Consider the following 17,272-nt stretch of genomic DNA (forward strand, 5'->3'; position numbering starts at 1 on the left):
TCCATCGAGTCAGTGATGCCATCCAGCCATCTCATCCTCTGTCATCCCCTTCTCCTCCTGTCCCCAATCCCTCCCAGCATCAGAGTCTTTTCCAATGAGTCAACTCTTCGCATGAGGTGGCCAAAGTACTGGAGTTTCAGCTTTAGCATCATTCCTTCCAAAGAAATCCCAGGGCTGATCTCCTTCAGAATGGACTGGTTGGATCTCCTCGCAGTCCAAGGGACTCTCAAGAGTCTTCTCCAACACCACAGTTCAAAAGCATCAATTCTTCAGTGCTCAGCCTTCTTCACAGTCCAACTCTCACATCCATACATGACCACTGGAAAAACCATAGCCTTGACTAGATGGACCTTTGTTGGCAAAGTAATGTCTCTGCTTTTCAATATGCTATCGAGGTTGGTCATAACTTTCCTTCCAAGGAGTAAGCGTCTTTTAATTTCATGGCTGCAGTCACCATCTGCAGTGATTTTGGAGCCCAAAAAAATAAAGTCTGACACTGTTTCCACTATTTCCCATCTATTTCCGATGAAGTGATGGGACCAGATGCCATGATCTTCGTTTTCTGGATGTTAAGCTTTAAGCCAACTTTTTCACTCTCCACTTTCACTTTCATCAAGAGGCTTTTTAATTCCTCTTCACTTTCTGCCATAAGGGTGGTGTTGTCTGCATATCTGAGGTTATTGATATTTCTCCCGGCAATCTTGATTCCAGCTTGTGTTTCTTCCAGTCCAGCGTTTCTCATGATGTACTCTGCATAGAAGTTAAATAAGCAGGGTGACAATTTCCAGTCTTGACGTACTCCTTTTCCTATTTGGAACCAGTCTGTTGTTCCATGTCCAGTTCGAACTGTTGCTTCTTGACCTGCATATATAGGTTTCTCAAGAGGCAGGTCAGATGGTCTGGTATTCCCATCTCTTTCAGAATTTTCCACAGTTTATTGTGATCCACACAGTCAAAGGCTTTGGCATAGGCAATAAAGCAGAAATAGATGTTTTTCTGGAACTCTCTTGCTTTTTCCATGATCCAGCAGATGTTGGCAATTTGATCTCTGGTTCCTCTGCCTTTTCTAAAACCAGCTTGAACATCAGGAAGTTCATGGTTCACATATTGCTGAAGCCTGGCTTGGAGAATTTTGAGCATTACTTTTCTGCATATGAGATGAGTGCAATTGTGTGGTAGTTTGAGCATTCTTTGGTATTGCCTTTCTTTGGGATTGGAATGAAAACTGACCTTTTCCAGTCCTGTGGCCACTGCTGAGTTTTCCAAATTTGCTGGCATTAGCATATGTTTAATGACACACCTTCAAGTACCAGGAGAGTTCTGTCGCCAACCATAAAAGGTCAAAAGGTTGGCAGTGGCCCAATTCTTGGAAATCTCTGCTCCTTCCCTGAAACAGATGGAACAATCCTCCCACTCATTAGCTTAGGCAATTACCCAGCCCATGAAAACTAACCACCATCCATATATGGGGGCCTGTAGCCTTCTGAGATAGCCCATACTCTGTGTGTGAAGTGTGTTTCTTCCAAGGCTGTTCTCACATTTTGAAATGGACTGCATTGGGAGAAATTGGAATGTATTGTTAGTCTTTCAGTTATGTTCAACTCTTTGTGACCCCATGGACTGTAGCCCGCCCGGACTCCTCTGTCCATGGAATTCTGCAGGCAAGGATACTGGAGTGGATTGCCATTTTCTTCTCCAGGGGATCTTCCTGACCCAGGGATCAAACCTGGGTCTCCCACATTGCAGGCAGATTCCTTACCATCTGAGCCACCAGGGAATGTGGTGGTACGTGATCTTGATTAAAAGACCATGGGTTCAGGTCCCAGTCTGGGGTGCACAGTTTCACTACCACTTGCTTCTCTCCTCCTTTACCAGTGCTCAGTAAACCAACTTGTTGCAGGGGGGGACACCCCTTCCAGGGTCCAAGAGTGGGCTCTTGTCTAACACTTGAAAATGAATTGTCTGAGGAGACACGCATTTTGACAAAGCAAGAGACTTTATTGGGAAGGGGCGCCCAGCTGGGCAGAGAGCAGCAGGGTAAAGGAACCCAGTGGCACACACATGGCTCAAGCAAGATGAATTCCAGCAAGGAGGATTCTGGGATGTTGGTAAGACATATGGACTGGTGTCTCCTCTCTCCTTTTGACCTTTCCAGAATTCTTCTGGTTGGTGGTAGCTTGTTAATTTTCTATTCCTTACCAGGACTTCCTGTTGTTAAGAGAATTCATGCAAGTTGGCTACTTTGGGGCCCGGCAGGGCAGGCAGTGTTTGTCAGTGTTTCTCCTATCAAATCCTGTATCTGAAATGCCCTTTCATTCTGAAGAGATCTTAAGACTGTAAACAAAAGTCTGCCAAGTTTGACCTTATTTGACACCCCTTATCTACCCTTAAAGGAGCAGGAAATGGCAACCCACTCCAGTATTCTTGCTTAGAGGATCCTGTGAACAGAGGAGCCTGGTGGGCTGCTGTCCATGAGGTCACACAGAGTTGGACACGACTGAAGCAACTTAGCACTTAGCATTAGCATCTACTCTTAAAGGGAGGCTGCCAAATGGGCCCCTTATATGGTTGATGAGACTCTGATAAACTGCTATTAGTTATTCCCCTAAACGGCCAAGGCAAACTAAAATTAAAATTAATGGGCAACCTTACAAATTCTGATGGATACTGGAGCTTCACTCTACTTTAAACCCCTCTTGCTTCAGAGCCTCCAGAAGGGATCCTGAATGAAGTGGCAGAAGACACTGAAGAGTGGGAATTCTGACCGGAGTCAGGATCTTCCAGATCTCTATCCTATAAAGTTGGAAGCAAAGAAGGGTTTCCAACCCCTCGTGGATAAATTCCTAAGGCATAGCCTCTTGGTGCCCTGCCAGTCCACACGTGACAATCCTGTTCTTCTAGTTGTTAAGCCCAATGGGGAATATAACAGGGCACAAGACCTTAGACCAGTAAATGATGCAGTGGTTCCTATACATCCCCTCGTGGCCAACCCTGATTACATATTAACTGAAATCACTGAGGATGCTAAATGGTTTATTGTATACCATCTCAAGGATGCCTTCTTCTACATCCCACTTCATTCCTTATCACAATATCTGTTTGCCTTCGAGTGGACTAATCCTGACTCAGGCTGAACACAGTAATATACCTGAACAGTATTGCCTCCAGGGTTTCAGGACACTCCACACCTGTTTCCCCAGGCCCTGGGAAAGGAACTAAGGGAAACACACCTAGAAGGAAGTGTTATTCTACAGTACATAGATGATATTTTAACAGGTAATCCCTCCATGGAGTCCTCAGATCAAAATACCATTGAAGTATTAATTCAATTAATTTCCTTGGGGCCTAGGGTTACAGAGTCTCTCAGAAAAAGGCACAAATCACAAAGCAACAAGGTAAGTATCTGGGATATATTATAAACTCTGGATATAGACAGTTATCTCCAGATTAAAAAAAAAAAACTATATTAGGCCTAAGCACTTCAAAGACTAAGGAAACATCTCCATAGCTTTTGAGGGATGGCAGGATTTTGTACAGTTTTGATTCCAGGATTCAGGCTAATGACTAAGCCCCTGTATGAAGCCACTAAAGGCCCAGATACAGAACCACTGGCCAACTGGAGGCGGCCTTATCAAGTACCAGGCTTTGCTCCTTGACTTCTCAGAGTTAATCCTCAAAACCTGCCATACTCTTAACCCCGCTACCTTAATGCCTGTTGAAAGCCCAGAGCTAACACATTCTTGCCTCCAAACCCTTGACAAGGTCTATGCTCACAGGTCTGACCTAACAGACACAGGCCGTAGAAAGTCCTAAAGAAGAATGGTTTACTGATGGCAGAAGTTTTGTTAGAGACGGTCAGGAGAGCAGGGTATGTTTTTGCGGGCACTCATAGCATCATAGAAGCAAAAATCTTGCCACCTAACACCTTGGCCCAAAATGCTGAACTGATAGCTCTAACCCAAGCCTTAATCCTAGGGGAAGGAAAGATTATAAGTATATACCTAGTCTCAAAATATACCTTCCTTGTTTTACATGCCCACACAGCTATCTGGAAAGAGAAAAGACTTCTAAATGTAAGAAACCCCCCTGTAAAGAATGAGGCTGAGATTTTACACCTCATAGAAGTGGTCCAGAAACCAAATCAGGTAGCAGTCATCCACTGCCTTGAGCACCAAAAGGGAAATTCTCAAATTTCCCGAGGAAACGACAGAGCAGATCAGGAAGCAAAGTAAGCAGCCCTGATGCCCATAAATGAAATGGTTTTAATCTCATCCCTTACCCCTTCTAACATTATACCCAGCTACTCAACTTCCAAAGAGAACTGGACATGAGATAGAGGGGGAACTAAGAGAACAGATAGTTAGTGGCACATAGATCAGAAATGGCTCATACTTCTCTCTGAACAATGGAGAACTGTTAAAGAAGGGCTACATGATTCTCTCCCTCTGGGGAGAGATGCAATGTCTATCATTGTTTTCTGACTTTTTACAGGGAAAGGGCTCCTGGAGGAAATGAAAAGAGTTACTCAAGCCTGTGCCCTTTGTGTCACCCATAATCCTGGGGGCAATGTCAAGCCTCCTTCTTTTGTTAGCCCAGTCCAGCGTCATGGGACTTATACAAGACAGGACTGGCGAATAGATTTCACTCTGATGCCCTCTTTCCAGGGCTTCAAATACTTATTAGTCTTTATAGATAACTTTACTGGATGGATAGGTGAATAGAAGTCTTCTCCACTAGAACAGAGAGAGCAATTGAAGTGACTAAGACAATCCTAAAGGAAATTATTCCTAGATTTGATTGCCCCATCACTTTCAGAGTGACAATGGACCTTTGTAGCAGAGGTTTAACATTCAGGCAGAAGGGCAGGGTCGCCTGAGGCAGGCTGTTATGTATGAATGATCTCTTGTGATCTTCCACAAGAATGATCCCTCAGCCTGCAACAGCTTGAAGTGGGGCTTCCATTCCCAGCCAGAGATTGAGACCAGGTTGTGGTGGTGAGACCCAGTAGACCAGTGGTCAGTGACAAAAGCCCTGGCCCTTCAGCTTTGCAGAAAAGAATTCCCACAAAGATGGAAAGTAGTGAAACAAGTAAAGTATTTATTAAGAGGGAAAAAATAAGGACAGTATGTGTGGATAGATACACGGGCAGGCTCAGAAGGAGAGTCCCTGAGTCTCATTCTCATAGTGGTTTGAATTACTTTCATAGGGCATTTCTTCTGGGTTTCTTTTGGCCAATCATTTGATTGGCCTGGTTCACAGTCCATATTTGGTATATCTCAGGATCTTCCTATGTGTGTGCATGCATCTTTAAACCTAGATGGGTTTTACTGAAAAAGCACGTGGATAGCCTGGCATTAATTACCATCACTCCCCTTTGACCTCCCAGGAGTTTTCTGCACATGTGTGGTTGAGGGGATCTCCTGATTTCTGGAGCGAGAAATATTTTAACCCAAAATGTCTTTGTTCAGGATGTTCAATGTCTTTGTCAAATGTCTTGTCCATCTGTGGATGACTACAGGAAGGAAGAAATTAACACATCCCTTCCCTGAGGCTGCCTATTCCAGGAAATATTTGCAAGACTGAAAGTGAAAGTGAAGTCGCTCAGTCTTGTCCAACTCTGCAACCCCATGGACTGTAGCCCACCAGGCTCCTCCATCCATGGAATTTTCCAGGCAAAAGTATTGAAGTAGGTTGCCATTTCCTTCTCCAGGGGATCTTCCTGACCCAGGGGTTGAACCCAGGTCTCCCGCATAGCAGGCAGATGCTTTACCTTTTGAGCTACCAGGGAAGCCCCTTTGCAAGGTTAACTGCCTTTTAACTACTTCCTCACCTCCCCACTTCTCTGTTCTATAGAAGAATCTGGCATCCAGACTCCATAAAGGTGGCTATTTTGAGACATTAGTCTGTCATCTTAGTCAGTCAGCTTTCCAAATAAAGTTGCATTTCTTGCCTTAATACTTTGTCTCTCTGATTTATTGGCCTGTCTTGCGGTGTGCTGACTGAGCTTGGACTTGGTAACACTTTATTTTGGAGATTCTGGTGGGTTTAAATAACTAATCGATTGGTCTACATGGTTTTCGTTTTTTCTCATCCCGTTCTTTAAATCCCTGCTCTTATATAGTAAATTCACAAATAAAAAGTGAGGCCCCAAACCCCTAGGCACTCACTCTCAACCCCAATAAATGTGTTAGGGGAAGCACACTGACTGAAACAGCCCACCCTGGCCAGGCACCATAGTGACTATTTGTGTGAGTCATTTTATGACAGGAGGTCCTAGTAAGGAAATGGAACTAATGAGCCACTGCCAACAGGAAGAGTTCAGGAAAGGTCAAAAGGAGACACCACATGTCTGACCACCTCCCAGAATCCTTATCACTGGCATCCATCTTCGCTGAGCAAGGCATGCACCACCAGGAAGGACTCTGAGTCAGAATGATTGCCCAAAGACAACCAGGAAACTAATCCCATTACCATAAAACCCGAGACTTTGAGACCCATGGCAGAGCTGTTCTCCTGGGTTCCCTTACCCTGCTGCTCTCTTCCCACGTGCCCTTTCCAATAAAGTCTCTTGCTTCGCTAGCTTGTTTGTCTCCTCGGACAATTCATTTCTGAGTGTTACTCAAGAGCCCACTTTTGGGCCCTAAAAGGAGTTTCCTTTCTGTGACAAAAGCAGTACTCCAGGCCTGTATGTGTCTCCCTATGACCTTGTTGTGTGGCCCCAGGTGTGCTGGTAATTGCTAGGTCTTGTAAATAGTAAGGCTCCATTTTTTTCAGTTTGCTGATAGTTACTGCTAAAGGGCATCTTGCAGTTATGTCAGGGGAAGCACACTGATTGAAACCCCCCACCCTGGCCAGGCACCATAGTAACCGTCTGCATGAGTTGTTTTAAGACAGGAGGTCCTGGTAAGGAACACAGAACTAATAAGCCACCACCAACCAGAAGAGTTTGGGAAAGGTCAAAAGGAGACACCAGGTGTCCAACCGCCTCCCAGAATCCTCTCTGGCATCCATCTTGGCTGAACAAGGCGTGTACCACCAGGAAGGACTCTTGAGTCAGAATGATTGGCTAAGGACAACCCGGAAACTAATCCCATCACCATAAAGCCTGAGACTGCAAGCCACATACGTGGCAGAGCTGTTCTCCTGGGTTTCCTTACCCTACTGCTCTCCACACGGGTGCCCTTTCCCAATAAAATCTCTTGCTTTGTCAGCACATGTGTCTCCTGGGACAATTCATTTCTGAGTGTTAGACAAGAGCCCAGTTTTGGGCCCTGGAAGGGGTTCCCCCTTCCTGCAACATTTATAAGAACTAAAAAAGTTGGTCCAACTGTCACGCAAGTGTATGTTCCTTGGTTCTTTGTCTCATCACAACAAAGATTTGGAGTGATGGACATTAAAGCCCCCTCAGCATGTCACAGCTCTCGGGTCTTGGATAGACTGAGTTATAGCTCTCAGGTCTCAAAAGGACCATGTTGTAGCTCTCAGACAAATCAGCGTTACAGCTTGGTGTTACAGCTCTATTTTATTTAGAAGATAGCAGGAAAATCAATCTCTGAGGCGTAAGGGCACATCGATCCAAATACGTGAAGGGAAGAGTGCCCCAGCCCGCAGGAAAGAGCGAGAGCGAGAGCGAGAGTGAGAGCGAGAGCGAGAGAGAGAAAGCTAGCTTTGGCTGTCTTTTTATGTTTATCTCTCCCTGGGCCTGTCCTATGTAAATTGGGCCAGCCAGGAGTGTTGTTTGTTTTACCTGAGGTCCTCACTCCAGTCCTCGGAACTTTTGTTCTATTTTCGAGGGCTTTTCCCTTCTTTGTCTTTTAGCCACTGCCATTTTGGACTCCTTTCCCCTATTCTACCTACCTAACACAACCACAACATTAGTTGTTGGTAGCCTGAGACTAGCACAAAACAAGGTTGCGCACCATTTATAGCTGAGGTCCTACTGTTGCCAGCTCTCAGGGGAATTAGCTAAGTATCTTGGAAACTTTTGTGAGTGGCTCTAGATCTTGGGAGAGCTATTATGTTCTGCATCCTGTTTTTTAAGGCATTCTCCCCTAAGCCAAATGACACTATATACCCAGAGAGAAGAAAAACATTCCTAGGAGAAAGAGCTATGATCTACATACAGAACATAGGATTCTTTTTTAAGTTGAGCAATTCCATCTTTTATTTATTTGTTGTTATTGAAGTATAGTCGATTTAAAGGTTTTTTTTTCATTTCTATCTCAGTTGAAGATTTTCTCCTGATTAAAAAAACAACAACAACAAATTGAAGATAATATAGTCAGACCGGTGGGTCAGACAGCCCTTTGGAGTATTCAGGTTGCAATGCATTTCTTTAAGGAATTAAAAACAACTGTTCTTGTAAGAACTGAATGCAGCTTAAGAAACAATTTCCCTTCATCTTGAAAGCTTGTAGGTCTTGTAGAAATCTGGATTTAGAAAATAAAATTCCTCCTTGGAGAACTTGCTTTCTTTCCTTGGTCTTTAAGATGTAAATGTACACCTGGTCTTCTCCAGGAACTCTTATCTAGCCCATATCTTTGAAATGCAAATCTCAGTGAGGTAACTTTTATTAGAAAAAAGGAAAAGATACTTGGAAACTAGGTAGATGAAAAATCTTTAGGGTTATCACAAATGTTATGAAAAAGATATGCCATCTGAGCAGGTAACTTTAACTTATTCCATCCACCAGAAACATAATTTTGATCTAACTGTCTTTTTTTTTTTTAAGTAAACTAAAAAAGTGAGTTTTTATCAACTAAAAGTGAGTTTTGCCTTATCGTAACCAAGCAGGACCCTATGGGGCATTCCTGGGACAGGCCTTCCCCCATATCCTCTGCTTTAGCTTCCCCCTGAAGTACTTAGATAACAGTATTTGATATACATTTCCTGAATTGTTTAGTTAGGGGAACCACTGACCAAAACTGCCTGCCCTGGCTAGGCAAGATAGTAGCCACTGTTGCAGTGAAAAACGAAAAAAAAAAAAAAGGAGTGAGTTTTTAAACGTTCCTTTCCTGAGAGCAAAGAAGATAAAACAGTGAGCAGGCGGGAACATTCCTAGTTTTTTTTGTTTTTTTTTTTTACTTATTTTTATTTATTTTTTTTACTTTTACCAGATGCCATGATCTTAGTTTTTTGAATGTTGAGTTTAAAGCCAGCTTTAAAGAGCTTTCACTCTTCTCTTTCACCTTCATCAAGAGGCTCTTTTTGTTCCTCCTCGATTTCTGCCATAAAGGTGATGTCATCTGCATATCTGAGGTTGTTGATATTTCTCCTGGCAATCTTGATTCCAACTTGTGCTTCATCCAGTCCAGCATTTCACATGATGTACTCTGCATGTAAGTTAATTAAGCCGGGTGACAATATACAGCCTTGACATACTCCTTTCCTGATTTGGAACCAGTCTGTTGTTCCATGTCCAGTTCTAACTGTTGCTTCTTGACCTGCATACAGATTTCTCAGGAGGCAGGTCAGGTGGTCTGGTATTCCCGTCTCTTGAAGAATTTTCCACAGTTTATTGTGATCCACACAGTCAAAGGCTTTGGCATAGTTAATAAAGCAGAAGTAGATGCTTTTCTGGAATTCTCTTGCTTTTTTGATGATCCAGTGGATGTTGGCAATTTGATCTCTGGTTCCTCTGCCTTTTCTAAATCCAGCTTGAGCATCTGGAAGTTCACGGTTCACATACTGTTGAAGCCTGGCTTGGAGAATTTTGAGCATTACTTTTCTAGCATGTGAGATGAGGGCAATTGTGTGGCAGTTTGAGCATTCGTGGGCATTGTCTTCCTTTGGGGTTGGAATGAAAACTGACCTTTTCCAGTCCTGTGGCCACTCTGAGTCTTCCAAATTTGTTGGCATATTGAGTGAAGCACTTTCACAGCATCATCTTTTAGGATCTGAAATAACTCAACTGGAATGCCATCACCTCCACTAGCTTTGTTTATAGTGATGCTTCCTAAGGCCCACTTGACACATTCCAGGATGTCTGGCTCTAGGTGTGTGATCACACCATTGTGGTTATCTGGGTTATGTTGATCTTTTTTGTATATTTCTTCTGTGTATTCTTGCCACCTCTTCTGAATATCTTCTGCTTCTGTTGCTGCTACTGCTGCTAAGTCGCTTCAGTTGTGTCTGACTCTGTGCGACGCCAGAGATGGCAGCCCACCAGGCTTCCCCATCCCTGGGATTCTCCAGGCAAGAACACTGGAGTGGGTTGCAATACTATTTCTGTCCTTCATTGTGCCCATCTTTGCATGAAATATTCCCTTGGTATCTCTAGTTTTCTTGAAGAGATCTAGTCTTTCCCATTCTATCATTTTGCTCTATTTCCTTGCACTGATCAGTTAGAAAGGCTTTTTTAATCTCCTTGCTGTTCTTTGGGACTCTGAATTCAAATAGGTATATCTTTCCTTTCTCCTTTGTCTTTCACTTCTTTCCTTTTCTCAGCTATTTGTAAGGCTTCGTCAGACAACCATTTTGCCTTTTTGCATTTCTTTTTCTTGGGGATGTTTTTGACCACCACCTCCTGTGTAATTTCACGAACCTCTGTCCACAGTTCTTCAAGCACTCTGTCTATCAGATCTAATCCCTTGAATCTGTTTTTCACATACACTGTATAATCATAAGGGGTTTGATTTAGGTCGAACCTGCATAGTCTAGTGGTTTTCCCTACTTTCTACATTGTAAGTCTGAATTTTCCAATAAGAAGTTCATGATCTGAGCCACAGTCAGCTCCCAGTCTTGTTTTTGCTGACTGTATAGAGAATAACAGGGGTCAGAGTTGCCTGTCTGATTTAGAAACCGGGATGATTGGGTGTGGTTTTTTGGTCGTCCAAAACAGAACATGGATTTCTGATACTGGTTAATAACATCCGAGGAGAGCCTCGTGCTCAGGAATAGGTATAGCATGTCAGTTCTGCCAGCACTCCTAGTTTCAAGGCTTTGGGCTAAATCATAATACCCTAGGGCAATTTCTAGATCCCGGTTTTGTCAGATCAGTTCTGACAGTGAAGGTTACCCCACATCATGAGTTGTCCAGATTTCCTACAGACACCCTTGTTTGGAGTTGCTTTTAAGACAGTTAAGGAGGATCACTTGGGTAACGTTAGTCAAGAGAGAAAATAAGGGCTTGGGTGGGATGCAGATGTTATCATGGGAGTAAATATAGACAGCTATTGCTGATGCCAAGGTGTGAAGTTCTTCTCCCCTTTTACCCAAAAGGCCATGCCATGACCAAAAGGTGTGCATTGGGTGATGGCATGTAGCTGGGCTGGAAGGGTGGGCCATTGATACCCTGGGATAGGTTGGACATATCCCCAGCTTCTGTCATTAATTCAGATCCAGTAAGGGGTGGTCAGGTTGAGTTGAGAAGCAGTGTGGTTTGCAAGCGTATATGCATCATCAAGGGAGAGATTAATAGCTGTGCAGGGAGACATGATCAGAAAGAGAAGGAACATCATAGGATGCATTTACTTATCTGAGGGAGATTTAATGGTGTTCCTCTTGAACAAGGTCTCAGGTCTTCAACAGGTTCGCAGGAGTAGTTGTCCTCTGGCTTTGGAGTCTAGTCCCCATCTCCCCCTCCTGTAGACCATAGGGTTTTATTCTAGAATTGTGGACCCAGGCAGATAGACCCTTCACTTTTACACTGGTTGAGGCTACTAGGACTTGATGGCCCTGTTCATTTCTCGAACAATGGGTTTGGACTCCCTTTCTCTTGCCAGGTCTTTACTAATACTTTGGTCCCTTGGCTGTACTTGGGGATTTTTCAAGTCCTCCTGTGGTCTAGGGAGGACCTGTTCTCCATATCATTGGAGTTCTTGTTCAAACCTTCCCAACTCAATTATATGTTTTAGGAATGCATTGGTGTCTTCATCAAAAAACAAGTCAGAAGTTAAGAATGGACATCCATACGTCATTTCATAAGGACTTAATAATAGTGGTCATTTGGGGGGCTGCCCGTACCCTCATGAGGGCTATGGGTAGCATATGGATCAATTTATTATGTGTTTCTTGACATAGTTTGGCCAGAGCCCTTTGAAGAGTCTGATTGGCTCTCTCCACCTTCCCTGAGGCTTGAGGCCACTAGGATGAGTGGAGGCACTATCTCCTTTAGCAGAGCTTTACAGACTTCTGTAGTTCTCTTTGTCCCAGTAGGGAATGCTTCAATCCATCTTGTGAATGTGTCAACAAAGACTAGCAAACAAGACAACATTTGGGTCTTTGTCATGGCTGTAAAATCCACTTTGCCAGTCCTCCCCTGGGTATGATCCCCAATGTCGGACAGGTTTAATTAGAGGAGGTGGCAAGAGTCTGGTTTTTGGATTATTTCTTAGGTATCACAATTCTGTGTGACCTGCTACATAACCATAGCCAACTGGGGGTGGTAGAGAATGGGCTTGAGCAAGGTTTCCAGATTATCTTTCCTAAAATGGGTACTTTTATGTAAGGAGTTAGTAATTTTCCAAACCTGAGAGTCGGAGTATTATTTGGGCCTAATCAGTCTGGAACTACCCATGTGACCCAATCTCCCAGCCCTGCTCGGCATATTGGGAATGTTCCTCTGGGGTATAATTTGGAGTCAGGATTTCCTTGGGGTAAAGGGGGCAGGTAGCAGTGACAGGAGTAGCTTCCCTCGAGGCTTGTTTTGCCTCCTTATCAGCTTTCCTATTTCCCTGGGCCTCCTTTTCTTGTCCCTTTTGGTAACCCTTGCAGTGGATGACAGCTAGTTTAGCAGGAAGTTTGACCACCTCCAGGAGCCTGAGAATGAGCTCTTTGTGTTTAATAGGAGAGCTTTGAGCACTGAGCATCCCTTTTTCCTTCCAAATTGCCACATGGGCGTGCAGGATGAGGAAAGCATACTCAGAGTCTGTATATACATGAATCCTCTTTTCTTCCCCTAATTCCAAAGCTCTTGTCAGGGGAAAAGGTTCAGCTTTCTGGGCTAAGGTGCCTAGGGGAAGGCACTTTCCCTCATTTCTTCTAGGCTCACTATGGCATATCCTGCTTTCCTCTCTCCTTTTCTACAAAGCTACTGCCCATCTGTGTACCATTCTTCCTCTGGGTCAGATAAAGGTGTCTCTGATAGGTCAGGGCAAGAAAAGTATAACTCGTTATGATTTGCATGCACTGGTGATCCAAAGGGGAAGTATGGGGATCTGGCATTTAAAGTGGACTGGATTTAAAGTCTGATAGACTCTTAATTTTATTTCTGGAGTGTCTTGGAGGGCTTGTTATTGGGTGATCCTTCCCCCTGTTATTCCATGTATCCCCTGTGGTGGGCTGGCCCAGGATCAGCTTTGATGCCTCTCTAACCATAAGAGCGGTGGCCACTACTGCCCCGAGGCAAGTGGGTCATCCTCTGGCTACCTCATTTAGTTGTTTCGAGAAGTAAGCTACAGGTTGTAATACAGGCTCCATTATTTGCCCTAATATCCCAAGAGCAGTTCCTACCCTTTCAGAGACATACAGCCTGAAAGGCTTTTCCAGGTCCAGGAGGCTTAAAGCTGAGGCTGTAATGATAGCCTTTCAGGGCATTAAAGGCAACCGTGCAGGTCTCATCCCAGTCAAGTGGCTCTTCCTCTTTCCCTCTTAATTTTTCATATAGGGGTCAGGCCAGATTCCCATAACTGGGATCCAGATCCTGAAAACCCAGTCATTCTTAAAAAAAAAAAACCCTAAGTTGTTTTCTCATTTGGGGGTAGAGGGTACTTAACATGAGGGATTTTCTCTAGGGGTCAAGCATTCTTTTCCCCTCTGTAATTATAAATCCAAGGTATCTTACTTGGATCAAACTAATCTGAACTTTTTGGGGGGATACTCAATAACCCTTTTCATAGAGGAAATTTAAAGTTTTAATAGTATTCATTTGAGAGCTGGTAAAATCTAGGCTAGCTATGAGCAAGTCACCTACATACTGTATTATATTACTGTTTGTTAAGGTTAATTCCCTTAGTTCTTTCCCAAAGGAAGTCCTAAAAATATGAGGGCTGTCCCTAAACCCTTGTGGTAGTTGAGTCCAGCAAAGTTGTATAGCCTCCCTTGTTCCTGGGTCCCACCACTCAAAAGCAAAAAGAGCTTTTGGGATTTGGGATGGAGAGGAATATAAAAGAAAGCATCCTTAAGGTCCAAGACTGAGAAGTATTTAGCATTTCCTGGGACTTGGGATAGGAGTGTGTTCAGGTTCAGGACTATACTGCCCTTAGATCCCAGAAAAATCAATAAGATCCATCTGGTTTCTTAACAGGGAAGATTGGAGTATTTCAGGGAGACTCATAGGAGATTAGAATTCTAATATCCTGGTAGTTGTTAACTAGTGGTCTAAGACCCTCAAGAGCTTCTAGTTTTAAGGGATATTGTCTTCTTCAGGGGTAAGGAGCATTTGGCCTCAGAAGAATCTTCACTGATTAAACATTTCTGGCTAGCCCGGGACTGGAGACATCCCACACCTGGGGATTGACCTCATCTAAGAAAGGGAAGGACTCCTCCTTTTCTACATCTGACTGCAAATATTCAGACACAAGACAAAAGAAATTATTGGTTTCTAGCTTTCCCCAAGTCATTCTGGTCTGGAGGCAGCAAAGAAGGTCTCCCCCCAGTAGGGGAGCAGGGCAACCAGGGATGTATAAAAAAGGGTGGGTCCCTTGCCAATTGCCCACCTTACAATGGAAGGGCTTAGTAAAATTTCAGCTTTGGGGTTTTCCATCTACCCCCATCACCATTTTATTCATGGAGTCTAAAGGTCCTAATCAGAAAGGAAGAATAGAGAAGGCAGCCCCCATGTCCGGAAGAAAGTTCACATCTTTACCTTCTATTTGCAGAATCACCTAAAGATCGAGAGGAGTGATCTGGATTTCACCATTCGGGGGAATTTCTTGAGCTGCTGGGCATTGCCAGTCCCAGTTGCCCAGGATTCACACAGAGGGAGCAGGTGTAGGGGTCTCCATACGCCTTCCCTTAGGGTGATATGGACACTCCCCTTTCCAATACCCATCCTCTCTGCAGTAGGCACATTGGGTGCGTCTCAGCCACAGTGGATTTCTAAGATCCTTTCTTCTTCCTTACTCCCTCCATGACTCTGGCATAGTAGCAGGATGATTCAAGGCCAAGATTTTAGCCTGTTGTTGGGCCAAGGTTTGGGTCTGCCTCTCTATCCTCTTATCCTTTTGGGCTTCCTTTTGCTCCCTTTTGGCTTCCTCCTCCTGGTCCCTATTCAAAAACATCCTATTTGCCTCCTTCACCAAATCAGAGATTGGGCTTTCTGGTCCTTTTGCTAGTTTTTGCAATTTTCTTCTTATGTCTAGGGCTGCCTGGGTTATGAAGGAATGGGCCAACAGGACTTTTCCTTTCATACTCTCTAGATCTGCCTGGGTAAAGTTCTTAAAGACCTCTGTGAGTCTTCCCTCCCACCCACCCCCCCCAAAAAAAAAGAGCTGGATTTTCATTCTCTCCCTGTGTAACCTCTTTTATCTTAATATAATTTATGACCTTTTGGACACCCCGGGTCATTCCTGGTAGTAGGCAAGTAGTGAAGATTCAAAACAAAAGACCTGTATACAGAAAACTATAAGACACTAACGAATGAAATCAAAGACGATATAAACAGATGGAGAGAGATTCCATGTTCCTGGTGGGAAGAATCAATACTGTGAAAATGACTATACTACCAAATGCAATCTACAGATTCAATGTGATCCCTATCAAATTACCAATGGCTTTTTTCTCAGAACTAGAACAAAAAACTTCACAATTTATATGGAAACACAAAAGTGTTTTCCTGACTAGCCAAAGCAATCTTGAGAAAGAAGAATGGAGCTGGAGGAATCAACCTTCCTGACTTCAGACTATACTACAAAGCTACAGTCATCAAGACAGTATGGTGAAAGTGAAGTCACTCAGTCGTGTCCAACTCATAGTGACCCCATGGACTGCAGCCTACCAGGCTCCTCCGTCCATGGGATTTTCCAGACAAGAGTACTGGAGTGGGGTGCCATTGCCTTCTCCAGAGGATCTTCCCAACACAGGGATTGAACCAGGGTCTCCCGCATTGTAGACAGATGCTTTACCATCTGAGCCACCAGGGAAGTCCTAGTTAGTGGTTGCTGCTGCTAAATCGCTTCAGTCATGTCCGACTCTGTGCGACCCCATAGACGGCAGCCCACAAGGCTCCCCTGTCCCTGGGATTCTCCAGGCAAGAATACTGGAGTGGGTTGCCATTTCCTTCTCCAATGCATGAAAGTGAAAAATGAAAGTGAAGTCGCTCAGTCGTGTCCGACTCTTTGCGATCCCATGGACTGCAGCCCACCAGGCTCCTCCGTCCATGGATTTTCCAGGCAAGAGTACTGGAGTGGGGTGCCATTGCCTTCTCCAAGACATCTTGTTCCATTGGTCTATATTCGTGTTTTTATGTTAGACAGTATGGTACTGACAAAACTAGATAGCAAACTTAGGGATAAATACACACACCTATGAGCGGCTGATCTGATCTGATGGGTACCTTATTTTTGACAAAGGAGACAAGATTATATAATGGGGCAAAGACAGCCTCTTCAATAAGTGGTGCTCAGAAAACTGGACAGCTACATGCAAAAGAATGAAATTAGATCACTACCTAATGCCATACACAAAGATAAACTCAAAATGGATTAAAGACCTAAATGTAAGACAAGAAACTATTCAACTCTTAGAGGAGAACATAGGCAGAATACTTGATGACATAAATCAAAGCAAGATCTTCTATGACCCACCTTAAAACAAAAATAAACAAGTGGGACCTAATTAAACTTTGAAGCTTTTGCACAGCAAAGGATACTACAAACAAGATAAAAAAGACAACCTTCAGAATGGGAGAAAATAATAGCAAGGGAAACAACTGATAAAGAATTACTTTCCAAAATATACAAGCAGCTTATACAACTCAATACCAAAAAAGCAAACAACCCAATCAAAAAGTGGGAAAAGGACCTGAAGAGATATTTCTCCAAAGACATACAGATGACTAACAAGCACATGAAAAGATGCTCAACATCACTCATTGTTAGAGAAATGCAAATCAAAACTGCAATGAGACACCACCTCAAACCAGTCAGAATGGCCATCGTCAAAAAGTCTACAAGCAATAAATGCTGGAGAGGGTGTGGAGAAAAGGGAACACTCTTGCATTGCTGGTGGGAATGTAAACTGATACAGTTACTATGAAAGATTGTATGGAGACTCAGGGAACTTAAACAGGGGCTCTGCAACAGGCTGAAGGGTGGGGTGGGAAGGGAGATGG

This window comes from Bos indicus x Bos taurus, chromosome 3 (assembly GCF_003369695.1).
Source record: "Bos indicus x Bos taurus breed Angus x Brahman F1 hybrid chromosome 3, Bos_hybrid_MaternalHap_v2.0, whole genome shotgun sequence".
Taxonomy (NCBI): domain Eukaryota; kingdom Metazoa; phylum Chordata; class Mammalia; order Artiodactyla; family Bovidae; genus Bos; species Bos indicus x Bos taurus.